Source organism: Leucopleurus acutus (assembly GCF_964270905.1).
Source record: "Leucopleurus acutus genome assembly, chromosome: 2".
Classification (NCBI taxonomy): Eukaryota; Metazoa; Chordata; class Mammalia; order Artiodactyla; family Delphinidae; genus Leucopleurus; species Leucopleurus acutus.
The window spans coordinates 44,006,663-44,031,482 of NC_139143.1; the positions used below are offsets into that span (position 1 = coordinate 44,006,663).

Sequence of the window (24,820 nt, forward strand, 5' to 3'; positions counted from 1 at the left end):
TCCCACCCATTACCAGAGAGGCTGCCTAAGATCATAATAAGTTCACAGACACCCCAAAACACACCACCGGACACAGTTCTGCCCACCAGAAAGAAGAGGTCCAGGCTCATCCACCAAAACACAGGCACCTGTCCCCTCCATGAGGAAGCCTACACAACCCACAGAACCAAACTTACCCACTGGGGGCAGACACCAAAAACAATGGGAACTACGAACCTGCAGCCTGAGAAAAGGATACCCCAAACACAGCAACTTAAGCAAAATGAGGAGACAGGGAAATACGCAGCAGGTGAAGGAGCAAAGTAAAAAGCCACAGACCATACAAATGAAGAGGAAATAGGCAGTCCACCTGAAAAAGAATCCAGAGTAATGATAGTAAAGATGATCCAAAATCTTGGAAATAAAATGGAGAAAATACAAGAAACATTTAACAAGGACCTAAAAAAACTGAAGAGCAAACAAGCAGTGATGAAAAACACAATAAATGAATTTAAAAATTCTCTAGAAGCAATCAATAGCAGAATAACTGTGGCAGAAGAACAGATAAGTGACTTGGAAGATAAAAGAGTGGAAATGACTACTGCAGAGCAGAAAAAAGAATGAAAAGAATTGAGGACAGTCTCAGAGACCTCTGGGGCCATTAAATGCACTAACATTCAAATTATGTGGGTCCCAGAAGAAGAGAAAAAGAAAGGGACTGAGAAAATATTTGAAGAGATTATAGTTGAAAATTTCCCTCTTGTGGGTAAGGTAACAGTCAATCAAGCCCAGGAAGCACAGAGAGTCCCATACAGGATACTCAAAGGAGAAACATAACAAGACACATATTAATCAAACTATCAAAAAGTAAATACAAAGAAAAAATATTAAAAGCAGCAAAGGAAAAGCAACAAATAACATACAAGGGAATCCCCATAAGGTTAACAGCTGATCTTTCAGCAGAAACTCTGCAATCCAGAAGGGAGTGGCAGGATATATTTAAAGTGATTAAAGGGAAAAACCTACAACCAAGATTACTCTACCCAGCAAGGATCTCATTCAGATTTGACAGAGAAATTAAACCTTTACAGACAAGCAAAAGCTAAGAGAATTCAGCACCACCAAACCAGCTTTACAAGAAATGCTAAAGGAACTTCTCTGGGCAGGAAATACAAGAGAAGGAAAAGACCTACAAAAACAAGCCCATAGCAATTAAGAAAATGGTAATAGGAACATACATATTGATAATTACCTTAAATGTAAATGGATTAAATGCTCCAACTAAGGGCTTCCCTGGTGGCACAGTGGTTGAGAGTCTGCCTGCCGATGCAGGGGATACAGGTTCATGCCCCGGTCCAGGAAGATCCCACACACTGTGGAGCAGCTAGGCCCATGAACCATGGCTGCTGAGCCTGCGCGTCCGAAACCTGTGCTCTGCAATGGGAGAGGCCACAACAGTGAGAGGCCTGCATACCACACACACACACACACAAAAGCTCCAACTAAAAGACACAGGCTCGCTGAATGGTTACAAAAACAAGACCCATATATATGCTGTCTACAAGAGACCCACTTCAGACCTAGGGACACATACAGACTGAAAGTGAGGGGATGGAAAAAGATTTTCAATGCAAATGGAAATCAAAGAAAGCTGGAGTACAAATTCTCATATCAGACAAAATAGACTAAAATAAAGACTATTACAAGGGGCAAAGAAGGACACTACATAATGATCAAGGGATCAATCCAAGAAGAAGAAATAACAATTGTTATCCAACATAGGAGCACCTCAATACATAAGGCAAATGCTAAGAGCCATAAAAGGGAAATCGACACTAACACAATAATAGTAGGAGACTGTAACACCCCACTTTCACCACTGGACAGATCATCCAATATGAAAATAAATAAGGAAACACAAGCTTTAAAGGACACATTAAACAAGAGGCACTTAATTGATAGTTATAGAACATTCATTCCCAAAACAACAGAATACATTTCTTCTCAAGTGCTCATGGAACATTCTCCAGGATAGATCATATCTTGGGTCACAAATCAAGCCTTGGTAAATATTAAAAAAATGAAATTGTATCAAGTATCTTTGCTGAACACAATGCTATAAGACTAGATATCAATTTCAGGAAAGGGCTTCCCTGGTGGCACAGTGGTTGAGAATCTGCCTGCTAAGGCAGGGAACACGGGTTTGAGCCCTGGTCTGGGAAGATCCCAAATGCCGTGGAGCAACTAGGCCCTTGAGCCACAACTACTGAGCCTGCACATCTGGAGCCTGTGCTCCACAACAAGAGAGGCCACGATAGTGAGAGGCCCGTGCACCACGATGAAGAGTGGCCCCCAATTGCCACAACTAGAGAAAGCCCTCGCACAGAAACGAAGACCCAACACAGCAAAAATAGATAAATAAATTAATAAACTCCTACCCCCAACATCTTCTTTAAAAAAAAAATTCAGGAAAAAACTGTAAAAGATACAAACAAATGGAGGCTAAACAATGCACTAATAAATAACCAAGAGATAACTGAAGAAATCAAAGAGGAAATCAAAAAATACCTAGAAACAAATGACAGTGAAAACATGACGACCCAAAACCTATAGGACGCAGCAAAAGCAGTTGTAAGAGGGAAACTTATAACAATACAATCCTACCTCAAGAAACAAGAAACATCTCAAATAAACAACCTAACCTTATATCTAAAGCAATTATAGAAAAAGAACAAAAAACCGCAAGTTAGCAGAAGGAAAGAAATCATAAATATCCGATCAGAAATAAATGAAAAAGAAATGAAAGAAACAATAGCAAAGATCAATAAAACTGAAAGCTGGTTCTTTGAGAAGATAAGCAAAATGGATAAACAATTAGCCAGATCCATCAAGAAAAAAAGGGAGAAGACTCAAATCAACAGAATTAGAAATGAAAAAGGAGAAGTACCCACTGACACTGCAGAAATACAAAGGATCATGAGAGATTACTACAAGCAACTATATACCAATAAAATGGACAACCTGGAAGAAATGAAAAAATTGTTAGAAAAGCACAACTTCCGAGATTGAAACAGGAAGAAATAGAAAATATAAACACACCAATCGCAAGTACTGAAATTGAAACTGTGATTAAAAATCTTCCAACAAACAAAGGACCAGGACCAGATGGCTTCACAGGCGAATTCTATCAAACATTTAGAGAAGAGCTAACGCCTATTGTTCTCAAACTCTCCCAAAATATAGCAGAGGGAGGAAAACTCCCAAACTCATTCTATAAGGCCACCATCACCCTGATACCAAACCCAGACAAAGATGTCACAAAAAAATAAAGCTATAGGCCAATATCACTGATGAACATAGATGCAAAAACCCTCAACAAAATACTAGCAAACAGAATACAACAATACATTAAAAGGGTCATACACCATGATCAAGTGGGGGTGTATCCCAGGAATGCAAGGATTCTTCAATATACGCAAATCAATCAATGTGATACATCATATTAACAAATTGAAGGATAAAAACCATGTGATCATCTCAATAGATGCAGAAAAAGCTTTTGACAAAATTCAACACCCATTTATGATAAAATCCCTCCAGAAAGTAGGCATAGAGGGAACTTACCTCAACATAATAAAGGACATATATGACAAAACCACAGCCAACGTCATCCTCAATGGTGAAAAACTGAAAGCATTTCCACTAAGATCAGGAACAAGACAAGTTTGCCCACTCTCACCACTCTTATTCAACATAGTTTTGGAAGTTTTAGCCACAGCAATCAGAGAAGAAAAAGAAATAAAAGAATCCAAATCGGAAAAGAAGAAGTAAAACTGTCACTGTTTGCAGACGAGATGATACTATACATAGAAAATTCTAGATGCCACCAGAAAACTACTAGAGCTAATTAATGAATTTGGTAAAGTAGCAGGATACAAAATTCATGCCCAGAAATCTCTTGCATTCCTATACACTAATGATGAAAAGTCTGAAAGAGAATTTAAGGAAACACTCCCATTTATTTTTGCAACAAAAAGAATAAAATACCTAGGAATAAACCTACCTAAGGAGACAAAAGACCTGTATGCAGAAAATTATAAGGCACTGATGAAAGAAATTAAAGGTGATACAAATAGATGGAGAGATATACCATGTTCTTGGATTGGAAGAATCAACATTGTGAAAGTGAATCTACTACCCAAAGCAATCTACAGATTCAGTGCAATCCCTATCAAACTACCAATGGCATTTTTCACAGAACTAGAACAGAAAATTTCACACTTTGTATGGAAACACAAAAGACCCCAAATAGCCAAAACAATCTTGAGAATGAAAGACGGAGCTGTAGGAATCAGACTCCCTGACTTCAGACTATACTACAAAGCTACAGTAATCCAGACAGTATGGTACTGGCACAAAAACAGAAATATAGATCAATGGAACAGGATAGAAAGCCCTGAGATAAACCCATGCACATATGGTCACCTTATCTTTGATAAAGGAGGCAAGAGTATGTGATGGAGAAAAGGCAGCCTCTTCAATAAGGGGTGCTGGGATAATTGGACCCATACATGTAATAGAATACAATTAGAACACTCCCTAACACGACACACAAAAATAAACCCAAAATGGATTAAAGACCTAAATATAAGGCCAGACACTATAAAACTCTTAGAGGAAAACATAGGCAGAACACTCTATGACATAAATCACAGCAAGATCCCTTTTGACCCACCTCCTAGAGAAATGGAAATAAAAACTAAAATAAACAAATGGGACCTAATGAAACTTAAAAGCTTTTTCACAGCAAAGGAAACCATAAGAAAGACAAAAAGACAACCTCAGAATGGGAGAAAATATTTGCAAATGAAGCAACTGACAAAGGATTAATCTCCAGAATATACAAGTAGCTAATGCAGCTCAATATCAAAAAAGCAAGCAACCCAATCCAAAAAGGGGTAGAAAACCCAAATAGACATTTCTCCAAAGAAGATATACAGATTGCCTACAAACACATGATAGGATGCTCAATGTCACTAATCATTAGATAAATGCAAATCAAAACTACAATGAGGTATTTCCTCACACCCAGAATGGCCATCATCAAAAAATCTGCAAACAGTACATGCTGGAGAGGGTGTGGAGAAAAGGGAACCCTCTTGCACACTTGGTGGGAATGTAAATTGATACAGCCAATTGAGAACAGTGTGGAGGTTCCTTAAAAAACTAAAACTAGGGCTTCCCTGGTGGCGCAGTGGTTGAGAGTCCGCCTGCCGATGCAGGGGACATGGGTTCGTGTCCCGGTCCGGGAGGATCCCACATGCCGTGGAGCGGCTGGGCCCGTGAGCCATGGCCGCTGAGCCTGCGCATCCAGAGCCTGTGCTCTGCACCGGGAGAGGCCACAACAGTGAGAGGCCCGCGTACAGCAAAAAAAAAAAAAAAAAACAACAAAGAAAAAACTAAAACTAGAATTACCATATGACCTAGCAATCCCACTACTGGCCGTATACCCTGAGAAAATAATAACTCAAAAAAGAATCATGTACCACAATGTTCATTGCAGCTCTATTTACAATAGCCAGGACATGGAAGCAACCTAAGTGTCCATCAACAGATGAATGGATAAAGAAGATGGGGCACATATATACAATGGAATATTACTCAGCCATAAAAAGTAACAAAATTGAGTTATTTGTAGTGAGGTGGATGGACCTGGAGTCTCTCATACAGAGTGAATTAAGTCAGAAAGAGAAAAGCAAATACCGTATGCTAACACATTTATATGGAATCCAAAAAAAATGGTTCTGAAGAACCTAGGGGCAGGACAGGAATAAAGATGCAGATGTAGATAATGGACTTGAGGACATGGTGAGGGGGAAGGGTAAGCTGCGACTAAGTGAGAGAGTGGCATTGACATATATACACTACCAAATGTAAAATAGATAGCTAGTGGGAAGCAGCTGCATAGCACAGGGAGATCAGCTTGGTGCTTTGTGACCATCTAGAGTGGTGGGATAGGGTGGGTGGGAGGGAGACGCAAGAAGGAGGGGATATATGGATATATGTATACATATAGCTGATTCACTGTTATACAGCAGAAACTAACAATACATTGTAAAGCAATTATACTCCAATAAAGATTTTTTAATTGTATAAATTGACATTGTCTTCAGAAAATAGCGGCTTTAAACATAAAAATTAAAATTTTAAGGGTATAATTTACAATTTCATGAAAGATTTAGAATAAATCATGGCCAATAAACCTGATTAACATAGACACAAAGAATCCTCAACAAAACACAAACTGCATTCAACAATACATTAAATGGATCATACATCATGATCAAGTGGAATTTATGCAAGGATGGTTCAACATCTGCAAAATAATCAATGTGATATACCACATTAACAAAATGTAGGATAAAAGTTATATGATCATCTCAATAGATGTGGCAAAAGCATTTGACCAAATTCAGCATCCATTTATAATAAAAACTCTGAGTAATGTGGGTATTGAAGGAACATACCTCAATATAATAAAGGCCATATATATATCAGCTGAAAGCTTTTCCTGTAAGATCAGTAACAATACAAGGTGCCCACTCCTGCCACTTTTATTAAACATAGAATTGGAATACCTAACCACAGAAATCAGAGAAGAAAAAGAAATAAAATCAGCCAAATTCAAAAGGAAAAAGTAAAACTGTCACTATTTGCTGGTGACATGATATTATACGTAGGACACCTTAAAGATTTTACCAGAGATCTTATAGAGCTAATAAAGAAATTCAGTAATGTTACAGGATACAAAATCAATGTACAAATACCTGTTGCATCTCTTACACTAACAACAAACTATCTGAAAGAGAAATTAAGAAAACAGTCTCATTTACAGTAACATCAAAAAGAAAAGTACCTGTATTTAACCAAGGAGTTGGAAGACCTGTACACTGAAAATTATCTCTAATTAAAGAAATTGAAGAAGACGAATAAATGGAAAGATATTTCATGTTCATGGATTGGAGGAATTAACATTGTTAACATATTCTCAAAGCAATCTACAGATTCAGCGCAATCTCCATCAAAATTCCAATGGCATTTTTCACAGAAGTAGAACAAACAATCCTAAAAAATTCATATGAAGCCACAAAAGCAATCTTAAGAAAGAACAAAGCTGGTGACACCATGCTCCGTGGTTTCAAACTATATTATAATGCTCTAGAAATCTTTTTTGGTTTTTAGCTCATTTTATTCAATTTAATCACCTCTGAATTGTGTAGAAGTTTTTTACATCTTTAGTCACATTTCTAAGAAACAAAGTGATGGAAGAAATGTTCTTAAAGCTACAGGTGCTGGAGGGCAAGGGCTAAGTATAGGCTTGACAAGTAGACAAAGCCTCCCGGGTTTACTCAGAAGTTCAGAGAGGAAAGTGTTCTCTGCACACACCTATGCAGTGTTGGCATAAAAACATAGATCAATGGAACAGAATAGAGAGCCCAGAAATAGACCCACGTTTATAAAGTCAATTAATTTACAACAAAGGAGGCAAGAATATACAATGGGGAAAGGAGTCTCTTCAATAAATTGTGTTGGGAAAACTGAACAGCTACATTCAAAAGAATGAAACTGGATTGCTATCTTACACCATACAAAAATTAACTCAAAGTAGATTCAAGACTTGAACATAAGACCTGAAATCATAAAACTCCTAGAAGAAAACATAAGCAGAAACTCGTTGATATACATCTTCACAATGATATTTTTTGGATTTCACACCAAAAGCAAAAGCAACAAAATAAACAAGTGAACTACATCAAACTAAAAATGCTTCTGTACAGCAAAGGAAACCATGAACAAAATGAAAGGGCAAGCTACTGAACTGCAGAAAATAATTGCAAATAATATATTTGATAAATTGTTAATATCCAAAATATGTGAAGAACTGATACAGCTCAGTAGTAAAAAATCAAACAATTTTATTAAAAATGGGCATAGGATCTAGATGGACATTTTCCAAAGAAGGCATATAGATCACCAACAGGTGCATGAAAAGATACTCAACATTACTAATCATCAGGGAAATACAAATCAAAATCCCAATGTTATATCATCTCATACTATTGAGGTTCCTCAAAATATCAAAAATAGAACTATCATACAGTTCAGCAATTCCACTTCTGGGTATTTATCCAAAGGAAATAAAAACACTAACTTGAAAAGATATCTGCCCCCCTATATTCATTGCAACATTATTCATTAGCCTAGATATGGAGACAATCTAAGTGTCCATCGATGGATGAATGTATAAAGAAAATGTGATAGGTAGATAGATAGATAGATAGATAGATAATAGAATTATTCAGCCATAAAAAAGAATGAAATCTTGCCATTTGCAACAACATGGATGGACATGGACCTCGAGGGCATTTTGCTTAGTGAAATAAGTCAGATAGAGAAAGACAAATACCGTATGATCTCATTTATATGTGGAATCTTAAAAAACAAAAGACAAGCTCATGCATGCAGAAAGCTGATTGGTGAGGCCAGAGGAAGGGGCTGGGGGGTTGGCATATCACGTGAAAGGAGTCAAAACTTATAAACTTCCAGTTATAAAATAAGTCATGGGGATGTAATGTACAGCATGGTGACTATAGTTAATAATACGGTATTGCATATTTGAAAGTTGCTAAAGGAGTATAAAAAGTTCTTATCACAAGAAAAAAATTTGTACATATGTATGGTGCCGGATATTTACAAGACTTATTGTGGTGATCATCTTTCAGTATTTACATATATCAAGTCATTCTGAGTACACCTAAAGCTAAGGCAACGCTATATCTCAATTTTAAGAAAAAGCCCATATTTTACAACATGGCATCTAAATTATCTTTGTAAAGAAAACCAAAAATTGCCATATTAAATTTTTTTAATATATTGGAAACATTATATCTTTAACCAATGAAACATAATTAATCCTATATGTGGTAGCATAATTTGAGAAAAAAATTGTTTTCAAAAAATAATGTGGGAGGGGTAATTAATAATTGCCTTTGAGGTAAAATATAAAGTACAGTTGACCCTTCACAACACAGTGATTAGAGGCTCAGTTGAAAATCCACATACAATTTTATAATTTTACATTTGCTCCCCCGCCTCCACTGCCAATCCATGGTTCTGCCTTTGCAGATTCAACCAACCATGGATCCAGCAGTACTGTAGTACTTATCTATCTACTGAAAAAAGTCCATGTGTAAGTGGACCACACAGTTCAAGCTCATGTTGTGCAAAGATCAACTGTATATGGAAATCTTTTTGGTTATATGTTATCCTTTTCATGACAGGAACATGGGCAGTTAGAAATTCAGTGTTACAGAATGGCTCAGCTTTATGCTCTTTGCGTGGATTGTTTCATTTCCAGACTTTGAAGTCATTTCTTACCCTTTAAGTTCTGTATTATTTTAATAGCTGAAGTTACTCTAATGCATGGGAGGTATGCCTTTCTTTTTCAAAGTTTAGAACAGCGCTTCTCTAATATGTACATTAATCACATGGCATCTTGTTAAAATGCAGATTCTGATTCATTAGGTCTGGTGCAGAGCCTGATATCTTGCATCTCTAATGATCTCCCAAGTAATGATGCTGCTGGGCCTGGACTGTGCAGATTCTGATTCATTAGGTCTGGTGCAGAGCCTGATATCGTGCATCTCTAATGGCCTCCCAAGTAATGATGCTGCTGGGCCTGGACTGTGCTCTACCAAGGAGTAGACTATTACTGATGTGCCCATATTCTTGAAATTTGAAGAAACATCATCAATCTTATTGACAAATTTTTATCCTCTTTAAGATAATTGGATTTTTTAAAGACTCCTCATCAATATGTATGCTTAAAAAAAAGGATGTGGGGTAATACTAAGCTTTAAAAAAAAGTAAAGATTTTTATTATATTCTTTACACTGTTTAATGTTCATAATCTTTCCCCATATCCCAAATCGGCTATTGTTGCCTTAGAAACTCCTTTATAAGACTGTAAAATATATGCAGTTACTTCTCTATTTCTAGGAGTAACTGCGGAAGCAGGATACTGAGCAAAGATAATCCCAAATTGCTGTTAAAAGTGGATAGAAAATGGATTTGATGTAATTTTGTATTTAGGATGATTTGGGAACACAGTTGCCCTACTGCAGCCTCCATCCCAAAGTACAGAAGTACTGTAGTAGTCACTTTTTAGGATCACTAAACATCATTTAAAATACTTGATTAAAAATGGCCAACAAGGTTAGTGTAGTCTGCTACAGTTTTCTGTTTCTTAGCTCTCAACTAAGAATAGAATATGATCCCAATTGGTCTGATGGGCTCCATCTACATCTTCCTTTTCCCTTCCAATCTTTTTCTTTCTTTCTTTCTTTCTTTCTTTCCTCCTTCCTTCCTTCCTTCCTTCCTTCCTTCCTTCCTTTCTATTTCTTTCTTTTTCTGTCTTTCTCCTGCGTTGGGTCTTCGTTGCTGTGTGCAGGCTTTCTCTAGTTGTGGCAAGCCAAATCTCCTTTCTTAACGAATTCTTCTACCATACTTTCCAGACTTGGAATCCACAGCCTTTGCCCTCTCCTTTGCTACTGCTCAAACTTGTTTTGCATGTCTGGACTGTGTGGTTTCAAGAAAACAAATGTTTTCACTTATTTGTAGTAATTTTCTTTTCATAAATGCATGATTTTCTTTACTCCAGGTAAATTATTGCAGGATAAGTGAGAGTTTGCTAAATTTGCTAGAATAATTTCCATAATTTATATACTTATTACCCGTGACAAAATATATTTTTTTATTTTCTTCCAAAAAGGATATTTACTATTTGGTATAACTTAAGCCTATTTTTAATGTTATATTAATAATGAGTGATCCAGAAACTTTGTAATATTTAACCTGTCTGTTTAAATGAATGTTACAGAAGTTTTTTGGACTTGCTGTAGATAGTTGCCAGTTAGGTGCTGAAGAGTGTAATGATGGGGGGAAAAATGAAACATCACATTAATTTGAATTTTTTCTACCTGGCTTTCAAATTCTTGAGCATTCAAAGAATTCTACAAAAACATTTTACATAGTAACTAATAAATCAGAAAGATTATTTGATTCATTGAGAGAACACATTTATAAAATTTAGATCCATCCCAGAAAAATAGGAGGTCACCTAATAAGTTTTACAGAGATCTTCCCTCAGGTGAAAACAGCTGTGCTACAGAAAGAAACTGTCCTCAATGCAAAAGTTAAGATACATCCAAAAATGTATGACTTGTTATAAAATCAATTTCTGAGACAATATTACATGGAATCAACACATGCTCTGTGTATTACCTCAAATTCTAGGGTGCTAGAGGCCAGGACCACTTTTTCTCATACAATCTCATTCTGTGAAAAAGAGTTTACATTATTCACTTGAGGCTAAGTCCTTTCAGGGTTAAACAGATTGCACATAAATATAGAATCTGCTTATCTGCTGGATGATCTATAAGACCTCAAAGGTAAAGTAGTTTCTTGCACCAAATTCTTGTTTCAAGTTCCTAATGAGAATCAGGAGAGCCATAATTCATGAACCTAATTGTCAGCTTACTTCCCCTCTCCTCTATCATTGATTTTATCCCATTTTTATGCCACTCTTACTTCCTTTTGGTTTGACGTCACTATTTTATTCAGCCCTTTTCCCTTCCTCTGTTCAGCAAATACCTAACTGGTGAGAGCCACAGACAAGTAAATTTTCTTTCTTTCTTAGAAGAGATGAGAGAAAGGTTTGCTTTTATCATTAAAAGGTATCTTCTTTCTGTTGCGTTTCTTTTCAGAGATGTCCTTTCTTCTGAAAAGTATTCAATGAATATTTAGATATCAATAACCTGAACTAAGATAAGTGGGCAGTAGACATCCAAAAGGACACTAGGATTCTTGCTCTCTGTGTTAGATTATTGAGGTTTTCTCATACCTTCCCTGTTTTAATGTAAAATAATGTGAATTGATAGGCTGTTGCTTTGACATAGGTGCCAACAATGTAATGTCCCCCTTATCCTTTTATCAGGCTACCTAGCTTCTCTACCTTATAACAGCTCTGAATCCAAAGCTGGGGGAATTTTTTAGCCCAATGGGAAATAATCACAGAATCTGTTCATTTTAAGTGCAGAGAGGAAAATTATTCTTTGACAGAAGAAAAAATACATTTTACTTAATTTTTTAAAGAAATTCAATTTCAACTTGTAAATATTAATTCTGTAAAGGCATTTATCTCTTCCCTTGACCAGGATATTTTTGGCATATGAAAGAGAAACCAACAAAAAATATAATCAGATTTTGAAAAATTATGAAATGTATTGTCTTAAGCCATTTAACCCGCTCAACTTCTGTCTTTGAATGAAATGAATTGGAACTTCCTCTTTTTGACTGAAGTATTCTTTTTTTTCTTGACTCATTTTTTCTTATATAGCAGGTTCTTATTATTTGTCTATTTTATACATATTACTATACAAAGGTCAATCCCAATCTCCCAATTCATCCCACCAGCACCACCACCCCCCACACTTTCACCCCTTGGTGTCCATACTTTTGTTCTCTACATCTGTGTCTCTATTTCTGTATTGCAAACTGGTTCATCTGTACCATTTTTCTAGATTCCACATATATGCGTTAATATACGATATCTGTTTTCCTCTTTCTGACTTACTTCACTCTGTAAGACATTCTGTAGGTCCATCCATGTTTCTACAAATGACCCAATTTCATTCTTTTTTATGGCTTAGTAATATTCCATTGTATATATGTGCCACAACTTCGTTATCTATTCATCTGTCAATGGGCATTTAGGTTATTTCCATGACCTGGGTATTGTAAGTAGCATTGCAGTGACCATTGGGGTGCGTGTGTCTTTCTGAATTATGGTTTTATCTGGGTATGTGCCCAGTAGTGGGATTGCTGGGTCATATGGTAATTCTATTTTTAGATTTTTTAAGGAACCTCCATACTGTTCTCCAGAGTGGCTGTATCAATTTACATTCTCATCAACTGTGCAAGAGGATTCCCTTTTCTCCACACCCTCTCCAGCAGTTATTGTTTGTGGATTTTCTGAAGATGCCCATTCTAACTGGTGTGAGGTGATACCTCATTAATAAGTTTTGATTTGCATTTCTCTAATAATTAGTGATGTTGTGCATCTTTTCATGTGCTTCTTGGCCATCTGTGTGTCTTCTTTGGAGAAATGTCTAATTAGGTCTTCTGCCCCTTTTGGATTGAGTTATTTGTTTTTTTTAATATTGAGCTGCATGAGCTGTTTATATATTTTGGAGATTAATCTTTTGTCCAATGATTTGTCTGCAAATATTTTCTCCGATTCTGAGGGTTGTCTTTTCGTCTTGTTTATGGTTTCCTTTGCTGTGCAAAAGGTTTGAAGTTTCATTAGGTTCCATTTGTTTATTTTTGTTTTTATTTCCATTACTCTAGGAAGTGGGTCAAAAAAGATGTAGCTGTGATTTGTCAGAGAGTGTTCTTCCTATCTTTTCGTCTAGACTTTTATAGTGTCTGGTCTTACATTTAGACGTCTAATCCATTTTGGGTTTAGTTTTGTATATGGTGTTAGGGAGTGTTCTAATTTCATTCTTTTACATGTAGCTATCCAGTTTTCCCAGCACCACTTATTGAAGAGACTGTCTTTTCTCCATTTTATATCCTTGCCTTCTTTGTCATAGATTAGTTGAATATAGCTGCGTGGGTTTATCTCTGGGCTTTATATCTTGTTCCATTGATCTATATTTCTGTTTTTGTACCAGTACCATATTGTCTTGATTACTGTAGCTTTGTAGTATTGTCTGAAGTCAGGGAGTCTGATTCCTCCAACTCCGCTTTTTTCCCTCAAGATTGCTTTGGCTATTCGGGGTCTTTTGTGTCTCCATACAAATTTTAATATTTTTTGTTCTAGTTCTGTAAAAAATGCTATTGGTAATTAGATAGGGTTTGCATTGAATCTGTGGATTGCTTTGGGTAGTATAGTCATTTTCACAATATTGATTCTTCCAATCCAAGAACATGGTATATCTCTCCATCTGTTGGTATCATCTTTAATTTCTTTTATCAGTGTCTTATAGTTTTCTGCATACAAGTCTTTTTTCTCCCTAGGTAAGTTTATTCCTAGGTATTTTATTCTTTTTGTTGCAAAGGTAAATGGGAGTGTTTCCTTAATTTCTCTTTCAGATTTTGCATGATTAGTGTATAGGAATGCAAGAGAGTTCTGTGCATTAATTTTGTATCCTGCAACTTTGCCAAATTCATTGATTAACTCTAGTAGTTTTCTGGTGGCATCTTTAGGATTCTCTATATATAGTATCATGTCATCTGCAAACGGTGACAGTTTTACTTCTTCTTTTCCAATTTGTATTCATTTTATTTCTTTTTCTTCTCTGATTGCCTTGGTAGGACTTCCAAAACTATGTTGAATAACAGTGCTGAGAGTGGACATCCTTGTCTTGTTCCTGATCTTAGAGGAAATACTTTCAGTTTTTTAAAATTGAGAATGATGTTTGTTGTGGGTTTGTTGTATATGGCCTTTATTATATTGAGGTAGGTTCCCTCTATGCCCACTTTCTGGAGATTTTTATCATAAATGGGTGTTGAATTTTGTCAAAAGCTTTTTCTGCATCTATTGAGATGATCATATGTTTTTTATTCTTCAATTTGTTAATATGGTGTATCACATTGACTGATTTGCATATATTGAAGAATCCTTGCGTCCCTGGGATAAATCCCACTTAATCATGGTGTATGATCCTTTAATGTGTTGTTGGATTCTGTTTGCTAGCATTTTGTTGAGGATTTTTGCATCTATATTCATCAGTGATATTGGTCTGTAATTTTCTTTTTTTGTAGTATCTTTGTCTGGTTTTGATATCATGTGATTGTGGCCTCATAGAATGAGTTTGGGAGTGTTCCTTCCTCTGCAGTTTTTTGGAAGAGTTTGAGAAGGATGTGTGTTAGCTCTTCTCTAAATGTTTGATAGAATTCCCCTGTGAAGCCATCTGGTCCTGGACTTTTGTTTGTTGGAAGAATTTTAATCACATTTTCAATTTCATTACTTGTGATTGGTCTGTTCATATTTTCTATTTCTTCCTGGTTCAGGCTTGGGAGGTTATTCCTTTCTACGAATTTGTCCATTTCTTCCAGGTTGTCCATTTTATTGGCATAGAGTTGCTTGTAGTAGTCTCTTAGGATGCTTTGTATTTCTTCGATGTCTGTTGTAATTTCTCTTTTTTCATTTCTAATTTTATTGATTTGAGTCCTCTCCCTCTTTTTCTTGATGTGTCTGGTGAATGGTTTATCAATTTTGTTTATCTTCTCAAAGAAGCAGCTTTTAGTTTTATTGATCTTTGCCATTGTTTTCTTTGTTTCTATTTCATTTATTTCTGCTCTGATTTTTATTTCTTTTCTTCTGCTAACTTTAGACTTAACTTCTGCTTCCTGGACTTGGGTGGCTATTTCCTTTCCCATGTTAGGGAAGTTTTCAACTATAATCTCTTCAAATATTTTCTCGGGTCCTTTCTCTCTCTCTTCTCCTCTGGGACCCCTATTATGTGAATGTTGTTACGTTTAATGTTGTCCCAGAGGTCTCTTAGGCTGTCTTCATTTCTTTTCATTCTTTTTTCTTTATTCTGTTCCGCAGCAGTGAATTCCACCATTCTGTCTTCCAGGTCACTTATCCGTTCTTCTGACTCAGTTATTCTGCCATTGATTCCTTCTAGTGTAGTTTTCATTTCAGTTATTGTATTGGTCATCTCTGTTTGTTTGTTCTTTAATTCTTCTGAATTAAATGTCTCTGTTAAACATTTCTTGCATCTTCTCGATTTTTGCCTCCCTTCTTTTTCCGAGGTCCTGGATCATCTTCACTATCATTATTCTGAATTCTTTTTCTGGAAGGTTTCCTATCTCCACTTCAGTTAGTTGTTTCTCTAGGATTTTATCTTGTTCCTTCATCTGGTATATAGTCCTCTGCCTTTTCATTTTGTCTATCTTTCTGTGAATGTGGTTTCTGTTCCACAGACTGCAGGATTGTAGTTCTTGCTTCTGCTGTCTGCCCTCTGGCGGATGAGGCTATCTAAGAGGCTTTTGCAGTCTTTCTGATGGGAGGGACTGTTGGTGGGTAGAGCTGGGTATTGCTCTGGTGGGCAGAGCTCAGTAAAACTTTAATCTGCTTTTCTGCTGATGAGTGAGGCTACAGGGTCTTTGGTGGGGCTAATGGTGGACTTCAGGAGGGCTCATGCCAAGAAGAATTTCCCAGAACTTCTGCTGCCAGTGTCCTTGTCCCTGCGGTGATCCACAGCCAGCACCCCTCTGTAGGAGACCCTCCAACACTAGCATATAGGTCTGTTTCAATCTCCTATAGTGTCACTGCTCCTTCCCCCGGGACCTGATGCACACACTACCTTGTGTGTGCCCTTCTAGTGTGGAGTCTCTGTTTCCCCCAGTCCTGTCAAAGTCCTGCAATCAAATCCCACTAGCCTTCAAAGTTTGATTCTCTGGGAATTCCTCTTCCCATCGCCAGACCTCCAGGTTGGGAAGCCTGACGTGGGGCTCAGAACCTTCCCTCCAGTGGGTGTACATCTGTGGTATAATTGTTCTCCAGTTTGTGAGTCACCCTCCCAGCAGTTATGGGATTTGATTTTATTGTGATTGCGCCCCTCCTACCATCTCATTGTGGGTCTCCTTTTTCTTTGCATGTGGGGTGTCTTTTTTGATGAGTTCCAGTGTCTTCCTGTCGATGATTGTTCAGCAGTTAGTTGTGATTCTGGTGCTCTCGCAAGAGGGAGTGCTGATTGAAGTATCCTTGATTTACAATGTCGTGTTAATTTCTGCTGTACAGTAAAGTGGTTCAGTTATACAATTGTATATTATTTTTCATATTCTTTTCCATAATATGTTATTACAAGATATTGAATATAGTTCCCTGCAGCAAAGATTTGGACATTGTTGTTTATCTATTTTATGTATAGTTGTTTGTATGTACTAATCTCAAACTCCTAATTTATCCCTCCCCCCATTTTCTCTTTGGTAACTATAAGTTTGTTTCCTGTCTGTGTGTCTGTTTCTGTACTGTACACAAGTTCTTTTGTACCATATTTTAGATTCCACATTTAAGTGATATCATATGATATTTGTCTTTCTCTGTCTTACTTCACTTAGTATGATAATCTCTAGGTCCATCCATGTTGTGGCAAATGGCATTATTTCATTCTTTTTTATGGCTGAGTAGTATTTCATTGTATATATATATATATATATATATATACCACATCTTCTTTATCCATTCATCTGTTGATGGACATTTAGGTTGCTTCCATGACTTTGCTATTGTAAATAGTGCTGCTGTGAACATTGGGGTGCATATATCTTTTTGAATTAGAGTTTTTTCTGGTTATATGCCCAGGAGTGGGATTGCTGGGTCATATGGAAACTCTGTTTTTAGGTTTTTAAGGAACCTCCGTGCTGTTCTCTGTAGTGGTTGCACCAATTTACATCCCCACCAACAGTATAGGAGGGTTCCTTTTTCTTCACAACTCTCCAGCATTTATTATGTATAGATTTTTTGATGATGGCCATTCTGACCAGTGTGAGGTGATACCTTATTGGAGTTTGGATTTGTGTTTCTCTGATAATTAGCGATGTTGAGCATCTTTTCATGTGCCTATTGGCCATCTGTATGTCTTCTTTGGGAAATGTCTATTTAGGTCTTCCACCCATTTTTTGATTGCACTGTTTGTCTGTTATTGAGTTGTATGAGATGTTTGTATATATTGGAATTTAATCCCTTGTGAGTCACATCATTTGCAAATATCTTTTCCCATTCCGTAGGTTGTCTTTTCATTTTGTTTATGGTTTCCTTTTCTGTGCAAAAGTTTATAACTTTGATTAGGTCCCATTTGTTTATTTTTGCTTTTATTCATATTGCCTTGGGAGACTGACCTAAGAAAACATTGGCACAATTTATGTCAGAGAACTTTTTGCCTATGTTCTCTGCTAGGAGTTTTATGGTGTAATGTCTTATATTTAAGCCTTTAAGCCATTTTGAGTTTATTTTTGTGTATGGTGTAAGGGAGTTTTCTAGCTTCATTGATTTACATGTGACTGTCCAGCTTTCCAAACACCCACCACTTGCCAAAGAGATTGTCTTTTCTTCATTTAATATTATTGCCTTCTTTGTCAAAGATTGACCATAGGTGTGTGGTTTATTTCTGGGCTCTCTATTCTGTTCTGTTGATCCATATATCTGTTTTTGTGCCAATACATGCTGTTTGATTGCTATAGCTTTGTAGTATTGTCTGAATTCTGGGAGGGTTATGCTTCCAGGTTTGTTCTTTTTCCTCAGGATTGCTTTGGAAATTCTGGATCTTTTATGATTCCATATAAATTTTAGGATTATTTGTTATAGTTCTGTGAAAAATATCATGGGTAATTTGATAAGTATCACATTAAATCTGTAGGTTGCTTTGGGTAGTATGGTCATTTTAACAATAGTGATTCTTCCATTTCAAGAGCATGGAGTATCTTTTCATTTCTTTAAATCATCATCAATTTCCCTTATCAATGTTTTATAGTTCTCAGCATATAAGTCTTTTACCTACTAGGTCAGGTTTATTTCTAAGTGTTTTATTCTTTTTGATGCAATTTTTAAAGGGATTTTTTTTTTTACTTTCCCTTTCTGATATTGTTAGTGTAAAGAAATGCAACAGATTTTTATATGTTAATCTTGTATCTTGCTACCTTGCTAAATTTGTTTATCAGTTCTAGTAATTTTTGTGTGGACTCTTTAGGGTTTTCTATATATATAATACCCTGTTATCTACATATAATGACAGTTTTACTTCCCTTCCAATTAGGATACATTTTATTTTCCTGTATGATTGCTGTGGCTAGGACTTCCAGTACTATATTGAATAGAAATGGTGAGAGGGAGCATACTTGTATTGTTCCAGATTTTAGTGAGAAGGCTTTCAACTTTTCACCACTGAGTATTATGTTGGCTGTAGGTTTGTCATAAATAGCTTTTATTAAGTTGAGATATGTTCCCTCTATACCCACTTTGGTAAGAGTTTTTATCATGAAGGATGTTGAATTTTATCAAATGCTTTTTCTGCATCTATTGAGATGATCACGTGGTTTTTTTCCACTTCTTTTATTGATGTGGTGTGTTGCATTGAATGATTTGTGTATGTTGAACCATCCTTGTGTCCCTGTGGAGAATCCAACTTGGTCGTGGTGTATGATTTTTTATGTGTTGAATTTGGTTGCTGATATTGTGTTAAGAATTTTTGTATCTATATTCAAAAAGATATTGGCCTGTAATGTTCTTTTTTGGTAGTGTCTTTGTCTGGTTTTGGTATCAGGGTGATGGTGGCTTCATAAAATGACTTTGGGAGTGTTCTGGATCTGTATAAGTTCTTTGTATGTTTGGTAGAATTCCCAAGTGAAGCCATACAGTCCTGGACTTTTGTTTGCAGGGAGTTTTTAAATTATCAATTCTATTTTACTTCTAGCTATAGGTCTGTTTAAATTATCTATTTCTTCTTCATTCAGTTTTGGAGGGCTATATGTTTCTAGAAACTTGTTCATTTCTTCTGGGTTGTCCAATTTGTCACATATAATTATTCTAGTATTCTCTTATGATTTTTTTTTTTTTGTGGACGTTCCTCTTTTGTGCCAGAATGTGTGTCTGCAAACTTGGGAAGAGGAGATATGTTTCCCACCAATTATAATGTGAGGCACTACCCTAGGTTACAGTCACGAGTTTGGGAGCAGATTCTACAAAGGCCAATAAGAAGGGCAGTTTCTTTGTAAAAGCAAAGTGGTGTCTTTGATCACAGGGGCAAAGGGGAAGACAAACATAACAACTAGAATGGCAGTGTGGGCCTACCCAGCCCTACGTATCTGCTTCGTTCTCTAAGGATTCCTTTGAGGATAAAGCCAACCAGAAAAGCAGTTTTCAGAAGTCCATGAGCTTCAAGTTTTCTGTAAATACTTGAAGTTAACTTAATGAATGCTGAAGGTAATATATAATTAGTAATTCACTTCCACATTTTAATCATCTTCAAAGAGCTTCATTGTTATATCAAATGAATGTTTCTTTAAGTTTATATTAATGCTTATTTATCTTTCTCATATATTGGATTTCAATTTTTAATTCTATTTTTTTAAAAAAAGATTCCATTACTACTAGAAAAAGTAAGTATTGCTTCAAAATAGAAAAATATGCTGGTCTTAGAAGAGTCAGTGACAGGCCCAAATATTGAATCACTCTCCACAATATTCTTGAGGAAACTGCTATATAACAAGTATTGTGCTGTGACAGTGCTCGTTCATAGTGATGCCTCCCTCACCAAGAGAAATATGAAAGTCTCCAAAATTAACACAGTTAGCTCTTACATGGGGTAGGCACCCTGAAGTGTTAGCTGGGGCAGGCATACTGTAAATAACTGACGGGTCCCCATTTGGTTGTAGTCTGTCTATTGTAGTCAGTTTTCTAAGTAGGAACTGGAACTGCGTTTTCCAGCTCCAGAGTCAGTAGCTCTGAGTGGCTGCCGAGGACGTCAGAAGTGGCTCATCCTTTGTAAGATGAGCTTGAGTGCACACTACACACCAGATTCAAAGACTTAGTGCAAAGGAATGTACAATCCATGGGTATTGGGTTAAGTAAAAAATTTAAAACTAGTTTTCCTACTTCTTTTCCTTTTTTTAATGTAGCTTCTACAAAATTCAAAATTACCTATGTGACTCACATTATATTTCTATGGACAATGCTGGACTTGAGTAATAGATTTTAGAAAGCTGCCTGTTGTTACAAAAAAAAAGTGTGATGTGAGTTTCAGTTACTTAGGAGACTCTCTAACCAGAACACATGATTTTCTTGACAGTGAGGGGTAAATGAGGCATTACTGAACTTGAACGTCACTGGAATTGTTACCTTTTTAAAGGTTTCATCTCAGAGCCAGAATTAAAATTGTATTTTAGGGAAAACATGTACTTCTCTCTAGTCTTTCTCACCAGCCCTAAACTAAAATAAGGGAATATTTACTAAGTATATGAGACTACTCTATTTCTTGTTTTGGAGGGAATCAGAAATATAATACAGGGATAGAAAAAGGGTTCCTGGAGTGAGACTAATTGAACATTTGAAATTACTTTAAAAGAATCATTTATTTCCTAGTTCAGTGACTCTTACTGCTATAAATACATATTTTTCATTGTCCATTTTGTAAATGTGCTTCTGGAGTTTAATTTCTGTACTTAATTATGTTCACCTCTGATGCTATCTTCTTGTCTTTCCTTGTAGGAAAAAGGAAGTTGGTGCCAGACCCACCACTCACCAGAAAAAAACAACCAGTCGATCAGTGCAGAAGCAATAATTATTTTCCACAAACCCATGTGTCAGTTTATCTTTTGATTCTATTAATATGTTAAGATCTACAGTAAATTCATACAGCAACTATGGAAAACAGTATACATGTTACTCAAAAAATTAAAAATAGTGCCACTGGGGCTTCCCTGGTGGTGCAGTGGTTGAGATTCCACCTGCCGATGCAGGGGACACGGGTTCATGCCCCGGTCCGGGAAGATCCCACATGCCGCGGAGCGGCTGGGCCCGTGAGCCATGGCCGCTGAGCCTGCGCGTCCGGAGCCTATGCTCCGCAACGGGAGAGGCCACAACAGTGAGAGGCCCGCGTACCGCAAAAAAAAAAAAATAGTGCCACCATATGATTCAGCAATTCCACAGTAGGTATATATCCAAAGGAAACGAAATCACCCTATGAAGAGATAACTGCACCTCCCTGTGTATTGCAGCATTATTTACAACAACCATGACATGGAAGGAACCTAAGTGTTCAGTGATGGATGAATGGATAAAGAAAATGTGAGATATATATATATATATATATATATATATATATATATATATATATACACACACACACGCACACACATACACACAAATGTATATACATACACATATACACAACATACAGTGGAATACAATTCAGCCATGAAAAAGAAGGAAATCCTGCCATTTGCAACAACACTTATGGAACTTGAGGGCATTATGCTAAGTGAACAAGCCATACAGAAAGAGACAAATACTGAATGACCTCACTTATATATGGAATCCAAAAATCCACACTCACAGAAAAAGAAATCAGATATTTGGTTGCCAGAGGCGGGGGGTGGGGATGATGGGGGAATTGGGTGAAGGGTGTCAAAAGGTACAAAAGTCCAGATATAAGATAAATGAATATTGGGATATAATGTACAGCGTAGTGACAATAATTAGTAATGATTTATTGTATACAGCTGACACTCTGTATCTGATGGTTCTGCATCAGCATCCAGGGATACAGAGGGCCGCCTGTGCTCTGCCATATAATATAAAGGACTTGAGAATTCAGAGTTTTATTTGCAGGGGAAGGGGATGGGAATCTGGAACCAATCCTCCTAGGATATCAAGGAAAACTGCATTGGCAAATTGCTAAGAGAGTAGGTCTTCAAATTTCTGATCATGAAGAAGAAGAGGAAAACTTTTGGTAACTATGAGAGGTGATGGATGTTAAGAAATTTATTGTGGTAATCATTTCACAATGTATACATTATCAAATCATGCCGTACACCTTAAACTTATACAGTGTTATACAGGCATACCTCAGTTTTCTTGTTCTTCACTTTGTTGCACTTTGCAGATATTGCATTTTTTACAGATTGAAGATTTGTGGCAACCCTGCATCAGCAAGTTTATTGACGCCATTTTCCAACAGCATTTGTTCATTTCAGGTCTCTGTCACATTTTGGTAATTCTTGGAATAACTCAAACTTTTAAAATTATTATTCTATGTGTACACTACTTCAGCCCTTAGTAAAAAGAAAAACACTGCACATTTGGGATTTGAACAAGTTTGACTTCCTTAACAAGAATATTACCAGAAAATGTTCTTAGAGTAATAGGATAAAATTCTATTTTAAAAAATTATTTGTAACTTCCTGGTGATTTAGAGACACTATAAAGTTTGTCTGGCATTTGTTCTTCACCCCTTTTAATAACAATAAACCAGTCTAAGAAATCAAGAAGAATTCAGCATCAGTTGCATGCTTCTGTACAAAGTTAGAGGGCTTCTAACACCCATAGCAGGAATGCCAGCTCAGGACAAAGTGAACACTGTGGCCTTGTAGTTTTCTTAAAAAGAATTCCATTCTTTAAGAGAGTTGGAGTCCACCCTGAATTCTGGCTATAGGTGGTTTTCTTTCCCCACTTGAATAAAGAGATGTCTTACTTTAAACATGTCATCTGATTGTAGGCAGCTTATAGGGAATAAATTCATCAGATAACCTCAAGTTGCATCAGAATCTGAGTCTTTGAGGGCTCCTCCCCTCATCTGTAAAGGACAGAGTAAAAATGAAGCCCCGTATTTCAGAAAAGCAAACTTTGTGGATTTGCTGTAAGTCATGCAAAGGGAAAGAAAGAAGAAAGAGCTCAGTAGCACTTGACGCTCAGGTGGGACAGATCCCAGCCCTCTTCTCTGTCCTCACACCAGGCAGGGCCTCCTTCAAATGAGCCAGGGGCCAAAGAGGAGGGACTGCTGCTCTAACTCAAATTTACATTTTTACATGTTTTGCTTCACAATTTTTTAGTTACTTTTTTCAGTTACGGCACAAATTGGGCCAAAGAAACATTGCCTTGAGAAGGATATGAATGAGGAATCAAGGGTGGACCAGAGTAAATATTGCTTTACTCCCTAAGGACATGTTTGTAAAGCCCTGTAAGTGGTCTTTCTCTTTGTAATCTTGGGCAAGGCACTTTAGGAAGATAATTCTGAACAGAATAAATTCAGGAGTTTTGAAATAAATATAGAGTTGAAGTTTTGCTGTACCAACTTTCACACGCTTTTCAAGAATGCAGCACTTGCTTAGAAACAAGGGGTGGCTGTAAGTACTTAATTTTTAGAAACCCTCAAGGAGGTATTTTTCAACCAAAGATTATTATGCTTACCAAAATAAACTGACTTTCATAGTAGTTTCAAATTTAGTTTTTCCAATTTAATGTATTTATATGTGAGATTGAAATATGTGTGGAAATATAAATTATGTTCTCTTTGTCAAATATTAATTTGCCAATTACTTAAATATATGGGGAAACCATTTTTTCTCCAGAAATGTTTGTTTAAATGAGAGAGGGAAAAGTGTATTTGAATTTAAAGCTTTCTTAAAACTTCAAGAATGTATCCCCAGTGAAATGAGAAGTCTCGTGTCTGTATTGTTCATTTTTTGTGAATTGGTCCTTCAAATGTATTAAAAAAAATAAAATGTCATTATGGAGAAGTTTCATTTGTGATAATGCATTTATTTCCAGTGTGTTTTATCTCAAATCGGAGTACGCTTCTAATGGGGCCCACCTTCTGTAAGCATTCCCCTCCAACAATCACCACTCCTGCCCCTCCCATCTCAGAGCCTTAACTTAAGCCTGTCCAGGCTTCTCCCCTCCCCAGGGGTCACGTGCCTCCCCTGCTCAAAGGTGCTCAGTCCTACCTCCGTTAGCCACAGCATAAAGTCCATTTCATGAAAGATACTTGAAAGCTTTCTACAGTTAATTCCCAACTTTTCTCCCCAAGCCTTCTCTTTCTGCAAGACTTCAGATAACCTGCTGTCAGTCAAGCCAGACCATCCGTCCTGTGCTGTCTGCTGTATTGCTGGTTCACTATTGGCTGAAGCGCCTCTGGTCTTGTCTGATCCTGGGCATCTTCCAGGGCCCAGCTCACAGAGCCCATCCTGTGCAGCACTTCCTGATTTCTGCCCA

General features: G+C 36.7%; 1 protein-coding gene across 1 annotated transcript in view; it reads left to right on the plus strand.

Annotated features, from left to right (window-relative positions):
- LOC309957238 (membrane cofactor protein-like) overlaps positions 1–21,409 on the plus strand; it is a gene marked incomplete at its 5' end in the record, with an annotated part of 54,619 nt that extends 33,210 nt beyond the window's left edge. Inside the window, one exon of the mRNA XM_082832379.1 lies at positions 21,317–21,409. The remainder of the gene's footprint in view (positions 1–21,316) is intronic.
- Positions 21,410–24,820: the final 3,411 nt, after the last annotated feature.